Here is a 20,604-nt window from a genome sequence, read left to right on the forward strand (position 1 = left end):
CCCACACACACACACAAACACAGTGTTTAAAAGGCCAAAGATTGTTTAATTAGCCAAAGACCTGCAATAAGAGGAATGCTTTTGCTTGATGCCTAAAGATATGTAAGGAAGGTGCCAGGGAAGTCTTCCTGGGGACTGCATTCCACAATCAGGGAGCCACTGCTGAAAAGGCCTATTCTTGTGTTGCAGACCTCTAGATCTCTCACAGAGAAGGCACACAAAGAAGGGCCTTATATGATGATCACAGGTTCCGGGACAGTTCATATGGGGAGAAGCAGTCCTTGAGGTATTGCAGTCCTGAGCTGTTTAAGCCTTTGAAGGTCAAAACTAGCACTTTAAGCCTTTGAAGGTCAAAACTAGCACTTTAAATTGGACCCAGAAACTAATTGGTAGCTAGTGTAGTTGGGCCAGGATTGGCATTATATGCTCAAACCATCTTGCCCTGATGATCAACCTGGCCACTGAATTCTGCACCAGCTGAAGTTTCCAAACAGAGGCAGCCCCATATATAACACATTGCAATGATCTAACCTAGAGGTTACCACAGCATAGACAACAGAAGTTAGGCCAGGCATCCCCAACCTGCGGCCCTCCAGATGTTTTGGCCTACAGCTCCCATGATCCCTAGCTAACAGGACCAGTGGTCAGGGATGATGGGAATTGTAGTTCAAAACATCTGGAGGGCCAAAGGTTGGGGGTGCCAGAGTTAGGCTATCCCTATCCAGTTGGGCCATCAGCCAAAGCTGATGGAAGGCACTCCATGCTGCTGAGGCCAACGTAGCCTCAAGAGACAGCAATAAATCCAGAATTGTGAAAAGACTGTGAATTCAGTTCAGTTCTGGTGCTGAAACAAATCCTTAGTCTCAGAATGTGCTGAGAGGCACCCTGCTCTTTAGTTCTATCACATGACTATGATTAGTACACCTTGGGGCTCTAGTAAAAAGGGAACAAGAGCAAAGGAGGTCTGACTATCCTGTTCTGCTGGAGCTTGGTAATCACTGAGGAAATGGGAGCAAAGCCTGGCCAGGTTAGACCAGGGCCGTTGCAGTGGCCAGGGAGCCCTGCTGACTAAGTCTGAGAAAATGTTATCTCAGCAAAACTCTCCTCTCTCGGTGTCTCCCTCCACTCTCCCGGAGAGCTAGCTGCAATTTTTAAAAAGTAGCTGATGCTGCAATTGCAAAAAAGGGACGCGGGTGGCGCTGTGGTCTAAACCACAGAGCCTAGGGCTTGCCGATTGGAAGGTCGGCGGTTCGAATCCCCACGACGGGGTGAGCTCCCGTTGCTCAGTCCCTGCTCCTGCCAACCTAGCAGTTCGAAAGCACGCCAAAGTGCAAGTAGATAAATAGGTACCGCTCCGGTGGGAAAGTAAACGGTGTTTCTGTGTGCTGCTCTGGTTCGCCAGAAGCGGCTTAGTCATGCTGGCCACATGACCCGGAAGCTGTCTGCGGACAAACGCCGGCTCCCTCGGCCTATAGAGCGAGATGAGTGCCGCAACCCCAGAGTCGTCTGCGACTGGACCTAACGGTCAGGGGTACCTTTACCTTTTACTGCAACTGCAAGCTCCTGTGCAACTGTGGAGCAAGAGAAGCCACAGGCGATTGAGGATGACAGGGAAGCCATATCCTTGGATGAGCATAGTGCACAAACACTGACTTGTGGGTCACCTTGGGGATGCAGGGGATATGACACTGATGAGCCTGAAATCTGCCAGCCCCTGCCTTAAATTAAACAGAAGTTGTCTTTTTTGAAGGACCAAGAAATAAAATTGGACAGAATAATGTACAGCAGGAGGATAGTAACCATCTCTTAATTTACCATTGCAGTCCCTGTATTTTTGCTATTGCTTTTGCAGAAACAGAGTCAAGTTGTACATGGAGCAAATGAACATTTATTCAAAGCTCTCTGCTTCAACCCATTTTATTAAAATCGTGTGCTCCTGACTTGTGTTTTGTGTTTTAAAAAAATCAAATTCTCAGAGGAAGAAATAAAACTACAGCAGTGAATGAGTAATTTGAAGAATAAGAGTAAATCGCATAAAATGGCTTTGCTTTCCCACTCCTGTTTAAAAACAAATAGCGCCTCTCTCTTTTCGCACTTATTCCTTGCCCAGCTGCACCTTTGCTTCCAGAAAAGGATGCTGACTTTGTCCCTGAGCAGTGACTAGCTTGCACTCAGACTTTGAGAGCATTTGACAAAGTTCCACATCACAGATTAAGGTCTTTGTACAGAGATTGAGGTCTAAGAAAAGGAAAGAAGCGGAATGGACATAAATGTAACATAAAATGGATTGAGCATCCACGAAAGGGCAGGAAAGGGGGAACATTCATAAATAAAACTTTGCAGCCTGGTGGGGGGAAAGGTAACAGGAGGGACCCATCGCTGGGTCATCAAGAATAGACCTAGTATTATTTTACAGGGGTTGGGGTGTTTGTTAGAGAGAGAGAGAGAGAGAGAGAGAGAGAGAGAGAGAGAGAGAGAGAGTCAGAGAGTTGAGCATACGACCCACTATGCTTGATTGTTTTATTCTCCCCTTACCCTGGGATGAGTTAAGAATAAAACTAATGAAATGATGGTGAAACCAGTAAAGGCAACATCAAACGGAGCAAGAGCTGATGGCAAATATAAGGGAAGAGGAAACTGCTAACAAATGATAGCATTTTAAGAGCAACATTAACACCTCAACTGCTTGCCCATGACCCCACTTCTTAGTGCTCCCCCCCTCCCTGCACAACTGTTCTGAACAAATGGAGTCTTAATGCACAATCCAGTCCCCTCTTGTCCGACAAAAGTAGTCATCAGGGGTGGTATTCAACAGCAATCCATTGTGCATTCAACTAGCTAATTTCTGTCTCTCCCTCCCTTTTCTGTTATTTAGCACAAAAACCACAATTTGATGTCCCCACCATCTTCAAAACTGCTTCAAGTTGTAGTGGGTTGGTTTTTCTTCTTCTTTTGTACCAATGATTAATTGTGCCTGGCCTCCTGTTGCCTCTTAATTGTTTTATACAAGAGGATGATAATATAAGCAATAAGGTTTTATTAATGTCCTAATCAAATATATTGAAGCACATATGTGTTAAATACAAGAGCATTAAATAGGTGATTTTTCTTAAAAGAGCATTAGGTTTTAGGCATTGATCTCTTGCTTATTAATCTGGATTCCACAAAATGATAAGCATTTGTTTAGATTGTCTGTAATAAAGAAAAGCTTATTTGCTAAAATATAGACATTACTCTTGCAGAGAGTTCAGCTCCCCATAGACACTACAGTGAACAAAAGAGGGGCTCTCATCTTGTTTAGAACATGTTTTGCTTAATTCTGTAGCATATTTAAAATAAAACCGTCACTCTCAGCCATGCCTCAGACAGGATTTTTTCTCATCCTGAACATTTTCAGGGCTGTTAGGAGAAGATGGAAATCAAATGCAAGTGGCAATTTCAATGAAAACCCTTAACCTCTGTGGCAAAATGCCTCTTTTAAGAGGACTTTTTTTATCAAGGGTAAGATGTGAATATGAATAATTTCAAGGGGAAGCTACTTCTGTATGAACTAGGAGCTCTGTGAACTGGGAGACATCCCACTATTACTGAACTCAGTAGATAATATTAAAGTCTAACAACCCCACCAGGGTTTTAATGTGATCAGATCAAGCCTCTCTCCCTGCCTGCAAAAAAAGAAAAAAGAAAGTGCCATAAAAATAACACTTTGCACTTCTCTGTGGTATTTTTCGTCAGGAGATCTGAGAGTGCTCTTCAAGCCTTGAATAATTAAGCTTCAAATTATCCCGAGCGATAGGTAGGCCTGCTGAAACATGCAGCACACCAAATCTGACACTCGGGCGCTTCAAGGATTTAGGCTGAGAAACTAAGAAGCATACCTAGGAGATTATGAAAGCACTGCAGCTGCAACTTAGGATGGCTTTGGGCATGCAGCATCTAGCTATTTTCCTCTCTGTGTGGTGCTTCCAGCCAAACACACACACAAAAAGTATGGGGGGGGGAGGAGCAGCATGCCTGTGTTCTGCCAACATGCTATGCATCCTAGGTCAGCAAAAAGCAGCCATGGATCTGTTTCTCTTTTCCTTTGTAAACAGAGGCACGTTGCTGAAGACATACCTCAGGAACTAGGGAATGGGTCAAAGCCTGTATTTTACAGGAGACTTATTAATTACTTCGCTACATATTGTCTTTGTATAGATGGGAGAGATGGGCAAAAGCAGGGATGTGTCCAGCACTTACATCTCCTAGTTTCCAGAGGGGTATCCACAGATAGTTTCACAGATTGTAATTGTTTCACTGACAATTTGTTAATGATTCTATACGGCTTGTGCTGTATTTGTGATGTTCTACTATTATGTTCGAGGGACGCGGGTGGCGCTGCGGGTAAAAGCCTCAGCGCCTAGGGCTTGCCTATCGAAAGGTCGGCGGTTCGAATCCCCGCGGCGGGGTGCGCTCCCGTTGCTCGGTCCCAGCGCCTGCCAACCTAGCAGTTCGAAAGCACCCCCGGGTGCAAGTAGATAAATAGGGACCGCTTACTAGCGGGAAGGTAAACGGCGTTTCCGTGTGCGGCTCTGGCTCGCCAGAGCAGCGATGTCACGCTGGCCACGTGACCCGGAAGTGTCTCCGGACAGCGCTGGCCCCTGGCCTATAGAGTGAGATGGGCGCACAACCCTAGAGTCTGTCAAGACTGGCCCGTACGGGCAGGGGTACCTTTACCTTTACCTTTACTATTATGTTCTGCCATGCTTTCGTTATTATTTTTTTTGTTAGCAAGCCACTTTGGAATTCATATGAATGAAAAGGGACATAGAAATATAACCAATCCATCAGTGTTGTTCTGTTGCTGCAAAGGAAACTAAGAATCCAGTGGCACTAGAAAGACTAACGGAAGGTGTTGTGGCATAAGCTTTTGCGGACAAACATTTTGTCAAAATAACATGGGTGTAGAGTTGGTGGGATTGTAATGCATTTTTTTAAAAAAAATACTTTTCACCCCCCTTGTGCTTAGGCATGCCAACTTAAAACAAAATATCATCTATCTGATTAAGTGTGGTCCGTGGATCCCCAATGGTCCATCACCTTTATTCAGGTGGTCTGCTGTGGGAACTCTGTACAGTAGCATAGCTGTGTGTGAGACAGACAGTCAGACAGGCAGGCAGCAGGCACAGTGATTGTTCCATCATTCTTAGGACCCAAAAGTCCACCTGCAGGGCTGGTTTGATGAGGCCCTAAGCTACTGAAGATAATGGGGCCCTTTATATGTCCAGCTGTCCTTTGTTAACAACAAATTGTTGCTGTTTTTTGCGTTGAATATATGGTAATTTATGGACCTAACAGATATCTAAATATGTTTTTTATCAAAGTAATTGTTGAACTGAAATACAATTAAGAATTTTGGAAATGTACATCCAGATTTTTTTCCTTTAAATTTTTTTTGGGGCCCCCAAGAGAGTGGGGCCCTATGCTATAGCATGTTTAGCCTATATGTAAATCCAGCACTGTCCACCTGGAAGGTGAGCATGGCAAACCAGAAGTGATAGGGATTAGGATGTTCTGCTTTCCTCAGAGGGGTGAACCTCTGGTTGGTGGCAGGATGAGAAAGGTCTTGATTGGGGAAAAGAGGCTGACATGAAACTTGAAAGGGGTGGAGAGTCAATACGTGGGAACGAAGGAAGCAGCAAGAAAAGTGGGAAGAAGCAAAGAGCGGGAACATCTGTAAATGGTATCAGAAACCACTTATTGAAAGGGACGCAGGTGGCGCTGTGGGTTAAACCACAGAGCCTAGGCTTGCCGATCAGAAGGTCGCCGATTTGAATCCCCGCGACGGGGTGAGCACCCGTTGCTCGGTCCCTGCTCCTGCCAACCTAGCAGTTCGAAAGCACCTCAAAGTGCAAGTAGATAAATAGGTACCACTCTGGCAGGAAGGTAAACGGCGTTTCCGTGCGCTGCTCTGGTTCGCCAGAAGCGGCTTAGTCATGCTGGCCACACGACCCGGAAGCTGTACGCCGGCTCCCTCGGCCAATAAAGGAAGATGAGTGCCGCAACCCCAGAATCGGTCACGACTGGACCTAATGGTCAGGGGTCCCCTTTACCTTTTTTACCACTTATTGAAAGCTGTTCTAAGGCCTTAGGCCAGTCTCCCCTTGCAGCTTGTCTCATCCAATCTGGATAAGGATCAAGCCAGTTTTATAGAGGATTTTGCCCGCATCATCCACAGGCAACAATTATTCTCCCCCAGCATGCCATGAGGCGCATTCCTCTTGCCTTCCACACATACACAAGTAGCACAACTGGCATTAATTTGGCGATTTAAAACCAGCAGGACGAAATAGAAACATTGAAACCCTCAAGCATCAACTTATATAAGTAAGTAGAAGGATAGAGCTGTGCTGTGAAAAGAGCTTCCCATATTGCCCTGTGTAATTAAAACACCATTCTGATGACAAGTCACCTGTGAAAAGATCTCTGGGCGGGGGGGGGGGTGTGTTGTGTTGTTTTTAATCCTAGTGCAATTTTATTTAAAGCAATGGAGTTCTAACCTAGAAAACCTCATCACAAGCACAGTGTTTGCTGAGCAAGGCGGCACCCTGTCCTGTGGCATCTTTCGCTAAAGCCTCTCTTTGCGTTAACTTTCATAGCGTGGTGCCCTCACTATAGCCTTCAATACCTGAAAAATTAGCAGAGGAATTTGACTGATTATCGAGGCTGCTTTTGTTGTTCTAAAAGGGATACTCAGCAGAACTTGCATTTCTCCCCCCCCCCCTTTCATTTTGTGCTGTCTGCATGAGTAATTTACCTCCCTGATTTCTGAGATGCAATTGAGTAGCTTCCACATTAGAAAAAATCCAAAGATTGATAGAGCCATCTCTCTTAAAGGATTGGTTTGCTGCTGTAATTCCACCGAGTAGGTCATAGCAAAATGCTACAAAGTTAAATTTCTCCTGTGGTGAAAGGCAGGTACTGTGGGCACCTATTTTAAAAGGCACAGGCAAAGGGGAGAATGGAAAGAAATCTTCTGCATTCCTTCCAGGAGGGTGCAGGAGAGAACTAGTTGGGGAAAGGTTTTGTGGCTGTGAATCCGAGCCGTTCCAGGCAGGTGTTTGCTATTAACCAAACTTAAGTACTATAGAAATTACTCAGCCAACTATAAAACTAAGGTGTAAGCATTTCCTGTAACTGAAAGAGCAGGTTTCTGCAGCTTAGTATGTACTGTTTGAAACAGTCTCTCTTGGTTGCCTTTTTTCCCCTTCTTGCACTTTTTAACAGCTACAGTAAGAAGCAGAAATTAAACAGGTGAATGTTTTTCTTTTCAATATATCTCAGGCTGGAAGTTGCTTCACCGCTTTTAACTTCTGCCTCGCACACTATCATGAAGGAAGCCAGTTCCTTCCTGAAGAAAAGAGCAGTGCTAAATATGTGCTATATATCAGAGAAGGGGATGGGGGCCCTTTTGGCCTTGCAGAAGCTGCTGAACTATAACTCCCAGCAAGCATGGCCAGTGGCCTGGGATGATGGGAGTTGTAGTGCAGCAACATATGGAGAGCCAAAGATTCCCCACACCTGCTCTATACAGTGGTACCTCGGGTTAAGAACTTAATTCGTTCTGGAGGTCCGTTCTTACCCTGAAACTGTTCTTAACCTGAGGTACCACTTTAGCTAATGGGGCCTCCTGCTGTCGCCGCACGATTTCTGTTCTCATCCTGAAGCAAAGTTCTTAACCCGAGGAACTATTTCTTGGTTAACGGAGTCTGTAACCTGAAGCATCTGTAACCTGAAGCGTCTTTATCCCGAGGTACCACTGTATATGATAATGCCAAGTAGATAAATAGGTACCGTTCCAGTGGGAAGGTAAACGGCATTTCCATGCGCGGCTCTCGTTTCGCCAAAAGCGGCTTAGTCATGCTGGCCACATGACCTGGAAAAACTGTCTGCGGACAAACGCCGGCTCCCTCGGCCTGTAAAGCAAGATGAGCACCGCAACCCCAGACTCATCTACAACTGGACTTAGCTGTCAGGGGTCCTTTACCTTTTAAGGACAGGGGGCAACATGTCCCATTTCGCCACTTGAGGCAAAACAGGAAGTGCCCCCCTGCCCTGACGCTGCTGCTGCTTGCCCCATCACGCCTAGTAAAGAGACAATGGCATTAGAACTGATTTCAAGTGAGAATGTGCCGATTTCCAGCAAGATCTCACTGGAAACTGGTGTGATCTCGCCTGAAATCAGCTGCAGTGCCAGTGCTACTTTTTTGCTGTTGGTGTAGCAAGCGGGCAGGTGAGGAGCCCATGGGTGTGCCCACCTTACCTAATGACTGTGCCGGCCCTGCCTAAGGATAGGAAAGTGCTTGTTTTAAATCAGGCATAGGCAAACTCGGCCCTCCAGATGTTTTGGGACTACATCTCCCATCATCCCTAGCTAACAGGACTAGTGGTCAGGGATGATGGGAGCTGTAGTCCCAAAACATCTGGAGGGCCGAGTTTGTCTATGCCTGATTTAAATAAATGAAATCCCAGCTCTAAAGTGCCTACAACCCATCCAGCACGGGTTATCTCTGAGGATTTAGGTTTATGGGTTTTAATCCATAGGAAATTAATGCATTCTCTATTTCACTTATTTTTTAAAAAAATAACTAGGTATCTCTCTTGCCTATCTTTAGCATTGTTTATCACCTTAAATGCTTTCAGTCTATACACAATATATGACATCACATTTATTAAACTGGGATTTTTAATTTGTTGCAGGTGTTCTATGGAAGGTTTTGCAAACATTTAGTGTTAGGGTTTTTTTTTCATAAAAAATCCATTTTCCAAATGTCTGAATAATGACAAAAGACCTTCTAACCGAATATTAAGGCAGGGAATTCATCTAAACATCACAAATGTAATCATAAGTAGAGCAAGCTGTAGCTGCAAGACTGATTAATATTGGCTTGGTATAATGTTGTTGGGACGATTACTCTTGACACTCAAATATATATATGAGGGAAAGGGGCTATATGCATGTGGCTACAATACATTAAAATGTATTTCTTGCCCCCCTGGGAAAGCCGAGTTGCTGAAGATGAAAAAATTAACAGAAATGTTTTAGAGACAATCATATTTAATTGCAAATTGGAAAAGAAGATAAGAAGTGTTAGTGTAAAGCAAAGTACTTTTATTGACTCTGTTCGCCCATATAAAGTAGGCTTAGAGCCATGCAAAAAAATATTATGGGCATTTGAAGTCAAAGGCTCCCCATGTCAACATTTCTGCTTTTCCTCCTAACACCTGGGTTGCTCTTACACAGGAGCAATCATAGCATGATAAATGCCTTACCATGCTGTTAGAACTAGTGTGAATTTCCACTAATGTTAACATATGCCTTCAGTACTTTTAGTGTCGCTTACCACTAAGACCAGTGGTGGCCTACTCTATTTTGAGGATTTTCAGGTCTGAGGGTCTGGATAGCTCAGTTGGTTATAGCGTGATGCTGATAATGCCAAGGTTGCAGGTTTGATCCCCCTATGGGGCAACTGCATATCCCTGTATTGTAAGGAGGTAGAACTACTAGGTGGTCCTCAGGGTCCCTTCCAACTCTACTATTCTATGATCTGAAATGAACTTTTGCTTCAAGCCTGTTCTCTTTACAGGAGCTTGAACTCTATAAGAACCTTCCAGACATTTATTATTTTCCAACTTTCTTCCAGATGGGTTACACCAGGCATAGGCAAACTCAGCCCTCCAGATGTTTTTCGCCTACAACTCCCATTATCCCTAGCTAACAGGACCAGTAGTCAGGGATGGTGGGAATTGTAGTCCCAAAACATCTGGAGGGCCGAGTTTGCCTATGCCTGGGTTACACGCAGGCACAATCTCCAACTGCTTGGAAGAAGCCCTGGAGAGGAGACGACAAAGATGGTTTCAAAGATGAAACTTGATTCATGGAGTAAGACCTAAACAGCGTGAGCGGCTGTGCTCATGAGTCCTGAAACTCTGTCCAGTCTGTGAAGATGGTGTTTCACTAATAAAGAGTTAACTCCGGCTTTGAACTATGTGATTTACTGACCAGCTGGCTTTGTAACACCATGGGGCACGTTGACCTCCATTAACCAACCCCATAGAAGCCCTTGAGGTTGAGGACATATAAAGATGGATGTCATCACAGGTCTGACAAAATAGAGTTAAAATCCGTGGTTCAGTTAGTAGATTTAACAGTCTTATGGCCCTCCTCCCTCCCTTTCAATAGTAACGCGTGTAACTTCATTTATACTTACTGGAAAAATGCCCTAAGTCCTACTGTGCTTCTTGGCCCTTCTGCTGATTCTACTGAATAGGGCCCAGGACCTCTGCCCACAAGTCTTGCACTGACAGCACCACTGGAGTGAACCATTTACGTTTTAAAAGCAAAACCAAACGGCAAAGCTGAAATGCTTGGAAAAGAAGCAAAGAGCATGATGCCCAACTAGGACAGAGTCAACTCTGTATACAGATAATGGCCAAGACTAGGGATGGAGAAGGAATCCATTCTAAATGGATTTAGACACAGATTTCAGAGGTTTTGATGTGACTGAAGTTTGCTTACACTAGACCACCTCTCGCATCAAGCCCATCTAATTATATGCAAAATCACACACACACACACACAATGTGTAATATATATATATAATATTGTATGAAAGAATGAAGCCACATGCTAAATGTAGGACCATAATTTCCCATTAGTATATACATACTTTATAAAAATGATTCATTTATTGCATTTACGCTATATACCACCATTTTCTTCCACAACAGCACTGTGAGGTTAAGCTAAGAGATGGTGACTGGCCCAAGGTCACCCAGTGAGCTTCATGCCTGGTCTCTCAGGTCATACCAATAATCTAACCATTATGCCACACTCGCTCTAATACATTATACGCATTGTTGTATATATCTGCTAATCTACTAGCTACCTTAGGATACCTGGAATGTGTATACATAGAATATTATGCATGTACTATGTGATAATTGTTTAGCAGAACTAGGAGCAGGGACTCACTTCTTGTTCAGTTTAAGGACCAAGATGGGAATTAAGGGGGGGGGGGCGGAATCCATTTGGGTAAGTTTGACATTGAGATTTTCAGAAAGTTTCCATCCCTAGACAAGGTAGTCCAAATAATGATGCCAACTAGGCTGGTTTGTGACTGTTGCAGAGTATCTGCTGTCCTTCAAGCAATCCTTGATTCATTAGCCACAATCTTTTAATTAGTTAAAACAGCCAAATATGGAATTGCAGGAAAGCAAGTCTTCCAACCCATCTATCTGTACAAGGGGTGGAGAAGGTAGATTTCTGGGTCATTGGCAAGGATTTCTGACTTCTAAATGTTCAACAACAGCAACTACAGAATGACTCCCACACCCCAAGCTAGATTACACTGCTAAGTGAAAAGTTTGGGAGTGCATAACCAGGAGATTTTCATGCGGAAAGACTGCTAGCTCCTTTCAGTTCTAGGTTCTCTGATTTTTGAAAATTCTAAATGCATGTCTTTTGCACCTCCCTCAGGCAGGTTGATCTCAGTGTTTGGGTAAAAAGGAATGCAGACCCAGAAGCATGAAACCTCCCCACGCCTGCTCTATAGTCATAAGAGTTTGATATGTTCTTCCCCAGCCAAACCCAATACAGTGCAAACATCAACATTCCAAACTTTAGAATTTGTGGAACATAAAGCTGTCTCAAGTAGCTGAAACTAATTCAAAAACAAGTGAATTATGTGTGCCCATGTCCCTCTCCCCCAACCTCACTGTATTTCCAAAGGATCAATTTGCAATGGGATGTACTGGAGATAACTTTTTCAACTAGAAGAAGTTACATTATATATATATATATATATATATATATATATATATATATATATATCCTGTACCCGTGAAAATCTACGAAAGCAAATATATATATATATATATATATATATATATATATATATATATATGACTTATATACAGTACATTCAAATATATGACCCTGGGGAATACAGCCAAATGCTTTAACCACTTAGTCAACTTACCTTTCCAAAGAGCTAGCAAAAATTCATGATCTGGAAAAAAATTGTTTACTTCAGCCAGTGCTAAAAGTCCCTGTGTCTTTTAAAACTGTCAGGTTTTTTTTACTAGCAATGCAAAAGATCTTAGCAAGCTAGCTGCACATTTAATTAATTGAAACTCAACCTCCCTAGACAAATCACAGATGCTCTCCATATTTAGCATGGTATCTCTTAGACAGCTGTGCTAATCTATGTAGTAACATTACCCTGTAGCTAAACATCTGGACAAAGCTAAGAAAATGAACAATACTTCTTGATTCTGCCAGACACATACCCACAAGTTACATCACAACACGAAAAAGGGGGGAAAATACTAAACACCCAGCATGCTGTCCTATTTATTAAACAACAAACATGCAAACGGCTTAATGCAATGTATGGGCAGCAGTCAGATACCTTAAACTTACAACTCAGTGATATCAAAGAACTTTATTTTTGTTTCCTTTTCTGATGGTTTTCTAAAGGTAGGACTTCATGATTTAAAGAAACATCAGGCTAACACTGAAAATGGCATCCCCTTATAACAGGCTTCCTCAAACTTGGCCCTCCAGATGTTTTAAGACTATAGTTCCCATCATCCCTGACCACTGGTCCTGCTAGCTAGGGATCATGGGAGTTGTAGGCCAAAAACATCTGGAGGGACGAATTTGAGGAAGCCTGCCTTATAAAGTCCTTGGCCTTTGCAACAGGTAATATAACAGGCACTAGTAACCCAGGGTCTGGACATCATGATATTTTGCATTTCTCTACCTTATTAACAGCAGCCAATGATCTGTTGTTGGCATCTGTCTGTCTCAAAAGACAATGGAGTGCGCCACCAGGGGTGAAATCAAACCACTATGTTAGCAGCGCCAAAGTGACCTCCCCTGGGCAAAATGCATGGAGGTCCTGGGGTGCCCAGAAGACAAGACTCCTCTCTCAGCCTTGCTGATGTCGTCCAAAGGAAAACAGAGCAATACATTTGGCACCAGCTTGGCTGCAGGAGTTGACAGAAGCAGGCATACAAGGCACCATCCAACCATCTTAGAGACTCCACTCTGGATTTGTGCAGGTTTTACTCCTTAGCCTTTTCCTCTCCCTGCAAAGATATCCTGCAAAGCAGGAAGGTTCAGGATCAGAATTTCCCTTCTCCTATGATCTATATAGCATGCATAACAAGACTGGTGAATTACATCAGCCTTCCGCAAGCAGGTGTGCTTCAAATATCCTTGGACTACAATTCCCATGAGCCCCAGCTAGCTTGGTCTACGCTCAGTGACTATGGGAGCTGCAGTGCAGCAACATTGGGAGGATGCCTCAGATCAATGCTCTCTCCACACAGTGGACTATGAAGCACCGTGCACCTAGTGACCTAGTCCTAAATAACCTACCCAATAATTGTCCAAACAACTTCAATAAGATGTTAAGTCCGCTTTGGATTAAACGTTTCTCCCCCTGGTCTAACAGTCATGGCACAATCATTGCAGCCTGGGATCATAACAGAAAGTGAGCAAGTTCTGCGTGAGTAAGGCCTATGGGGGTCAGGCCTTACATAACATACTGCACTTAGACTGAAAGCCTTTGGGAGCAGTAACCAACAAAGCATTTTTTATTACCGCACTAGATTGGCCCAAATTGTTGCTATAAAATACATTTAAATTGCACTTATAGGTTGAGATTGAAAGTGAATGAGATACGTCACATGGGGGGGGGGGGCATGGCGAACAGAGACCAAAATAAATCCTTTTTATACAGGCTTCTCCAGTTAGTTCCCGGAGAGTAGCACTGAGTAATAAAGTGTTTTATAAATGAAGACTGGCTGAATAGTTCCAATTATCCAGTGAGCACACTAGCAGCAGCTACAAATACGGCTGTTAGTGGATTGAAGTATTTGTAGTTGCTTAAACATCTGCCTTTTTACTCAATAGATTGATTGATCAAATTTAGATAAACATGCATGTTAACAAACCTCCACTATTAGGAACCTTTTTTTTTTTAAGAAATGGGGATGTACCGTTGAACAAACCCACCACTGCCACCTTTTAAGATTTGTTTAAAATTCTCTATTATACTAAATATGCTTCCATACTGAGGGATTGGCTTCCTACTCTTTGTAGGGCCCAGTTCTCTGGTTTACTGAGGAACAGGGGAACTTGAAGCATGCTGGTAAATGACTTGAGCACCAATGGTGCCAACTCCAGGGTGTTGTTGGGGGGGTGCGGTTGGTCAAATGTTTTCCTTAATGGACCCAACACCTTCTCAAGCCAACAGTCCCCGGGAGTTGGAAGTGGGTCCCCGTGTTGGGATGTGGTCTCACCGCACATCACAAAGCGCATTTTCAGACATATGAGCAGCAAAGAAGTATTTCTCCGCCACCTTTGTGTCCTCAGAATTGCATCCAGCAGAGCACTTCCAGGAGGTAAAGGACTTACAGAACCCCAAGGTGGATTCTCCAGATTAGATGAACCCACAAGGTGATGCCATTGCTAGATTCTTTGCTAATGAACTACAAGTGGTAACCCTTCTGTGTGTACAAATATTTCGTGGAACGCTGCCCATACACTTGGTAATTGACCCACTTTAATTGGTCTATGTTGCTTTGTAAACCACTTTGAACAATGAAAATATAGTACAGAAGTATTTTACAAATAAAGAATAAACAAGCTTCAGAAAGTTTCTCCAATTAACATTGGTCCTACACATTAGCCAAAGAATGCTTCTTTTGCTTAATCTATCAATCAAATCAAAACTAACTTGAAACCTTAGTAACGTTTTCACCAAAAAGAATTTCCATTGACAACTGGTGATCATGGCAATAGTCCTTATCGTGTACCAGGAATGGGGAACTAGATTCAGCCAGTGAGTCTGTTCCTGACATCTCCCAACCCTCATGGGTCACTTGAACAGATGGGTGGGTCCACAACTCCCTTGCATATGCGCCCCTCCATCCCTGGCTTATTCCTTCATCTGTTCAGACTACAGTGGTACCTCGTGTTACATACCATCCCCCTTACGAATGCTGCGGATTACGCGCTCCACTAACCCGGAAGTAGATGCCCCTTGTTGTGACCTTTGCCCCAGGATGTGAGTGGAAGTCGCGCTCCTGTGGCGCAGCAGCAGGAGGAGGCGCCATTAGAGAAAGCACGCCTCATGTTATGAGCGGTTTCCTGTTACGAACGGACCTCCGGAATGGATTAAGTACGTAACACGAGGCACCACTGTAATGCCTGAACATTTCTCATGCGGACTGGTAAAATAGGTTCAACTCATGCAGAGTTAGATCATCCTGACATCTTAAAACAAGTAGCTTTGTTTGGACTGAATTTTCATTGTGCAGCCAATTTGCTATGCAGTACATTCTTGTAAGACATATGGTAGTTTAATTTAAAGGGGGGCACAGAAGGATATGAATGTGCCACAAAGAAATCATGTGATCACTTTGCTAACCTACCCAGAGGAGAAAACTATAAAGCATCACCCACCAAATTGAGGGGTGGGCTACCTTTAAAAAAACCCCCAAATGTGCTGTAAGTCCAGTATTATATAAAAACTATGGTGAGCATGCAGACCTCCAGGCTTGCTTCTAGTCTGCCTATTTGAAAAGTAGGGAGGAATGAATGAATGAATGAAACTATTTGCGTCAGCCGTCAGCCATAGCAACAAAAAAACATAGCGATATACACAGAACAAAATAAAAAGTCGATTATAAAACACAGTTTGGGGTCCTGAATCAAAGAGTGGACCTTATTCCGATTGCCCCAGCTAGAAACCTTGCAACCTTGCAAGTCATCTGCTCCTGTTGATCTGCCAGGAGAAATGACACTGTGGCAGTGGTTGTGTGACCCAGAATGGTCAATAAAAGAGGCAGGATAATCTCATTCCTCAGGTCCTTGTAAAGAGTGCACATGAGGAGGGCATGCGCCACCGATTCGGTGCTGCCATCTCCGCAGGGACATAAGCATTTTTCATATGGAATCTGTTGGAATCGTCCCTCAAGTACAGCCGAGGGCAGTACATTCAGTCTTGCGAGGGTGAAGGCACGTCTATATTTTGGAATGGCTAGATTATACAGATAGGGTGTCAGAGAGTCAAAGTGGGAGGATGGAAAATGGTTGTACCATGGGCAAAACTTCCTTATTGTGGCCAAGTTGTTCTGACACTCAGGCGTTGGCAAATTAGACTGTTTACTTTGCTATAACCCACGGTGACTAGCTGTTGTGGGGATAAATCACAAGAGTGAAGTTTCTGATTGACAATTTTAGACCAGGCACTCTTGTGACAGTCTTGTTGCACTAGGGATATTAGACTGGGGGGGGATTTGAGTTTAGGCGGAGCCAGAAATTGAATGTCCTGCACCAGATCCGTAATTCTACCGAGGGGAGATTGGCCTCTAGGCGCAATGATGTGTTTGGGACACCGGGTGATACAGAAAAAAATTGCCTTAAGAACTTTGAATGGGCAGCTTCTGTGGATCCATGGTGAAGAAGAAGAAGAAGAAGACCCTGCTTATCTGGCTGGGTTTCCTCAGCCACTCTGGGTCGCTTCCAGCACATATAAAAACATAATAAAACATCAAACATCAAAAATTTTCTGATACAGGGCTGCCTTCTGATGTCTCCTGCCACTCCATCCAGCTGTGTCACAGACCACAATTTGTGGCGCTCCTGCCACGAGGAATTTACTCTAGATGTTTTAAGAATATGTTCACCTGTAGTACATTGGGGGGGGGTGTTGGAGGCAAGTATCAATAGTCCTAATTTAAAGCTGTGTCTTGATTTAAATTGTGCCCAAATACAGTACAGTGGTACCTCGGGTTAAGTACTTAATTCGTTCCAGAGGTCCGTACTTAACCTGAAACTGTTCTTAACCTGAAGCACCACTTTAGCTAATGGGGCCTCCTGCTGCTGCCGCGCTGCTGGAGCACGATTTCTGTTCTCATCCTGAAGCAAAGTTCTTAACCTGAAGCAATATTTCTGGCTTAGCGGAGTCTGTAACCTGAAGCGTATGTAACCTGAAGCGTATGTAACCCGAGGTACCACTGTAAGTCTTATTCCAGAAGGCTTTTCTGTTACAATCTATCAGCCCTCTTTTCCTGTTCTTTCTTTGCATTATTCCTATGAAAGTGAAAATGATTACTAATCCAATAACCTCAAGGGGAGAAAGAAAAGCATTTTGTTTCAATGTAACTACAGTTTTAGTCGAGTCTCTAGAGAAAGCAGTTTACAACAGCAGCACTCAGGGGACAGAGTGATAGGAAACAAAACATGTACATTCCATCATATTTTGGAATATATTTTTTCCTAGGTAAAAGGTAAAAAGCTGGTAGAATTTGCAAGTGCTGTAGGCAAATTAAATAAAACAGCTTAAGACAACATCATGTCCAAGCAGGGCATGTCTCTTAGGATCTAAATCTAGCGTAAAATTTACCACTGTGAGTGCGCATGAGAGTGTGTGTGTTTGTGTGCGTATGAGATTTTATTTTTCAGACAGCTTTTGTTTCATCTCAGTAAGCTGGCAATGTTCCCTGATCCTCTTATTATACAATAATCTTTTTTATGGCATTCCAATTAGTTTCATTGTTTATCTAAATGCAGGACAACCTACCACTTCAGAGTAGTCAATGTAGAAAGGAAGAGGGAGGGAAAGCAGCCATGTTATTTTGATAATTGGAACATGGAGTTCTTCTGTATTTATATTAAAGGCATTTAAGATGTTTCGATACAACTGTTCACAAGGCACATACTTTAATAGAGTCCTGTTGTGTCAGTTGCAGATGGGGGGGGGGGGAGAATACCATTGTGTACGTAAGACTAGAAGCCATAAATAAGTAAATATTTTTTTAAAAAATGTTGCCTATTATAAACACTTCCTAAAAGGTCCCTCTTTCTGGATTTTCAGCTTTGTCTTTGCAGCACTAGTTAAAACAGTCCATTTAAGGATAACTGCAACACAAAATTGAGTAAAAATCCTAGATTCCTGTGTTGAATTATCTAAAAACTAAGCTATGCAAGAGGCACAAAGCACAGACAGTAGATATATTTTTAAAAAAAATTCTTAGAATGCAAGAGAGAAAATATCTTTGTACTTTCTGCTTCACTGCTAATATCCTGGAGTGTGGGCTTCTCAAATGTTAGAAGGCATTTTCAAGAATAGAGAGTCTACTCTTGAAAACGATTTAATGGAAGGGAAATCATACTTCTAAAAAGTTATTTACTCTTATTTATCATCTTCTCCCCTTTACTCCTAAATTGGAGCTTGAAAATTTCACACACACACACCCCAATTAATCTGCTACTATACCAGCCTAAAGGAGACAAACCACCTCAAATCCCAAAAAGGTTGTTGTAAAAGGGTGAGATTAGGATCATATATTTGAATTTAGGCTTGAAAATGTGAATTGCTAGTTACCACGCTCCCTCCCGTTAACTGTTAAGGCATTTTATTATTCCTTTTGTTATTTAAAAACTTCCCCCACCCCTTGCCCAGCATCTCCCAAACCGTAACTCCCAATGCAGCAAAAAAGTGTTATCTACCATCACCATTACTGCTGTAGCTGAAACTAAGAAAGCTATAGGTTTAGTAATCAACTTTGGTTGCACTCCAGATCATAATTATGCATGAAACCTCACTGAGCTGGATCACGGCCCTGGTTTGCTGCAATTTGCCCACACAACTCACAGTGGCACACCATCAACAATGTGATGACTTAGAAAGGGGACATGCCATAGGTGTGAACCCCAAACTATACTGGGATGGGGCTGAGCCCCCACCCCCAATCTTGAGGGGTCGGGCCTTGTCAGGCCTTGCTGCAACAGGCCCCACCAGGCCTTCCCACAGCCGCAGAGGCCTCACTGGGCCTCCCCATGGTTGTGACGACCTCCTCCCGCAATGTAACATCACACGTGTGCATCATGCATGTGACGTTACACACTCATGGCGGCCTCCCAAAAAGTTGGGTGGAACCTAGCACCTATGGAACATGCTAAGTTCTTTCTTAGGATGGCCTGAAAAGTAACAGAAGTAATACACTTGTAATTATTCCTTTAAGAAAAACTTGGTTGGGGATTAAGGAACCCTACATTTAGGTCACATACACACACCACACTGCTCTTATATAAAAGAAAGATAAAGCACAAAAAACTCCCAAGTGGCTCTGGTAAGCTTTAACGATCCATCCAAAAAAACCACAATAGCGTAAAACATCTTCTTGGGAAAAGCAACAAATCAGGTTCCAAATTAGCAGTCATATAATGAAGGCGAAACAAGATGCAGAACACATACCATGCTTGCCAAAATATTTCACAATGTAGATAATGCCCCCTTTTAAACATCTTACTATATGTAGTTGCTAATCCTTAATGCACACACACAATCATAAATGCATGTTGACTCAGCAAGCATGGATGACTTAGCTTACATCAAAGTTATTTATTGTTTTCATTTCTACAAAACCCATCCACAAGGGACTCGGAATGGCTTCAGAAACGACTTCAAAATGCTCAGTAATGGGGGTGGGATCCATAGCTTTAAATACATGTACACACAACCCCTATATACAAATCAATGTTTATCAAACACCTACCTGTAGAGAAATGTGTCAGTGACAAAGCCAAAAGGTTTCGTTCCAAATAGTTTCTGACTCTACTTGAGACGATCAACTATGCCACAAGCTATGCGAAATATTCTAACAGTTATCAGCAATATCTTTCGTGTCAATAGGCAAGTGTAAGCTGTTTAGTGTCTGAGAATGTCTATAAAGCAGCCTTTATCAACATGGTGCCTTCCAGGTGTTTTAGACTATAACTTCCATCTGCACCAGCCAGCACACCTGATGGAAGTTGTAGTAGAAAACATCTGGAGAACAAAATTTACTCCACATTCTGTCTCTTGAGTGCAGCCTCTTCCATACATACATCTCAGCAAGACAGCCACCATATAAGCCTTAATTCCCCAAATATTATTACTGCACTCCAGAATTTGCTCACTTGGTGGCATTCTTCTGTCAGCAAATATGTTCGCAGCTTGCAGGGTAGGTCCTTCCAAGCCCTTTGGACAACGTTTCAAGGTTCCTCCCAATTTAAAAGAGGTCTCCATGGTGCATCTTTCCTGGAAAATGCCAACAAAAATGTCAAAGAAACACTGTCCAAAGGGTTTCCAATGGGTGCCACAGTCTGCAGGAATTCTGTGAGAAGTAAAGATTCTGATGGGTGTAATTCTTAAGCAGTCAGGTTACATGACCTAGGTATTATCAAATCCTTCATGCCAACAATTCAGCTATTAAAATGACAAAGCACAGGGGTGCCCGTTAGCCTCTAGACACTTTGGTTCCATTATTTAATGCCTATTTTTTTAATAATAATAAAAATGAGCCCAAGATTTCAGTGTGAAAAAATAATGAACTTTAAGAAATGTCACTTTTACTAACAGAAATTACGGCTTGAACACCTGAAATGTGAATATTGAATAAAAAAAATACATTTTAATAATGTTAGGGTTGTGACACAAGCTGACAAAAAGAATAAAAATGCAAGTCACAACTGACACTCTGTCCTTAATCATATCCTTATTG

Source organism: Podarcis muralis, chromosome 1 (assembly GCF_964188315.1).
Source record: "Podarcis muralis chromosome 1, rPodMur119.hap1.1, whole genome shotgun sequence".
Classification (NCBI taxonomy): Eukaryota; Metazoa; Chordata; class Lepidosauria; order Squamata; family Lacertidae; genus Podarcis; species Podarcis muralis.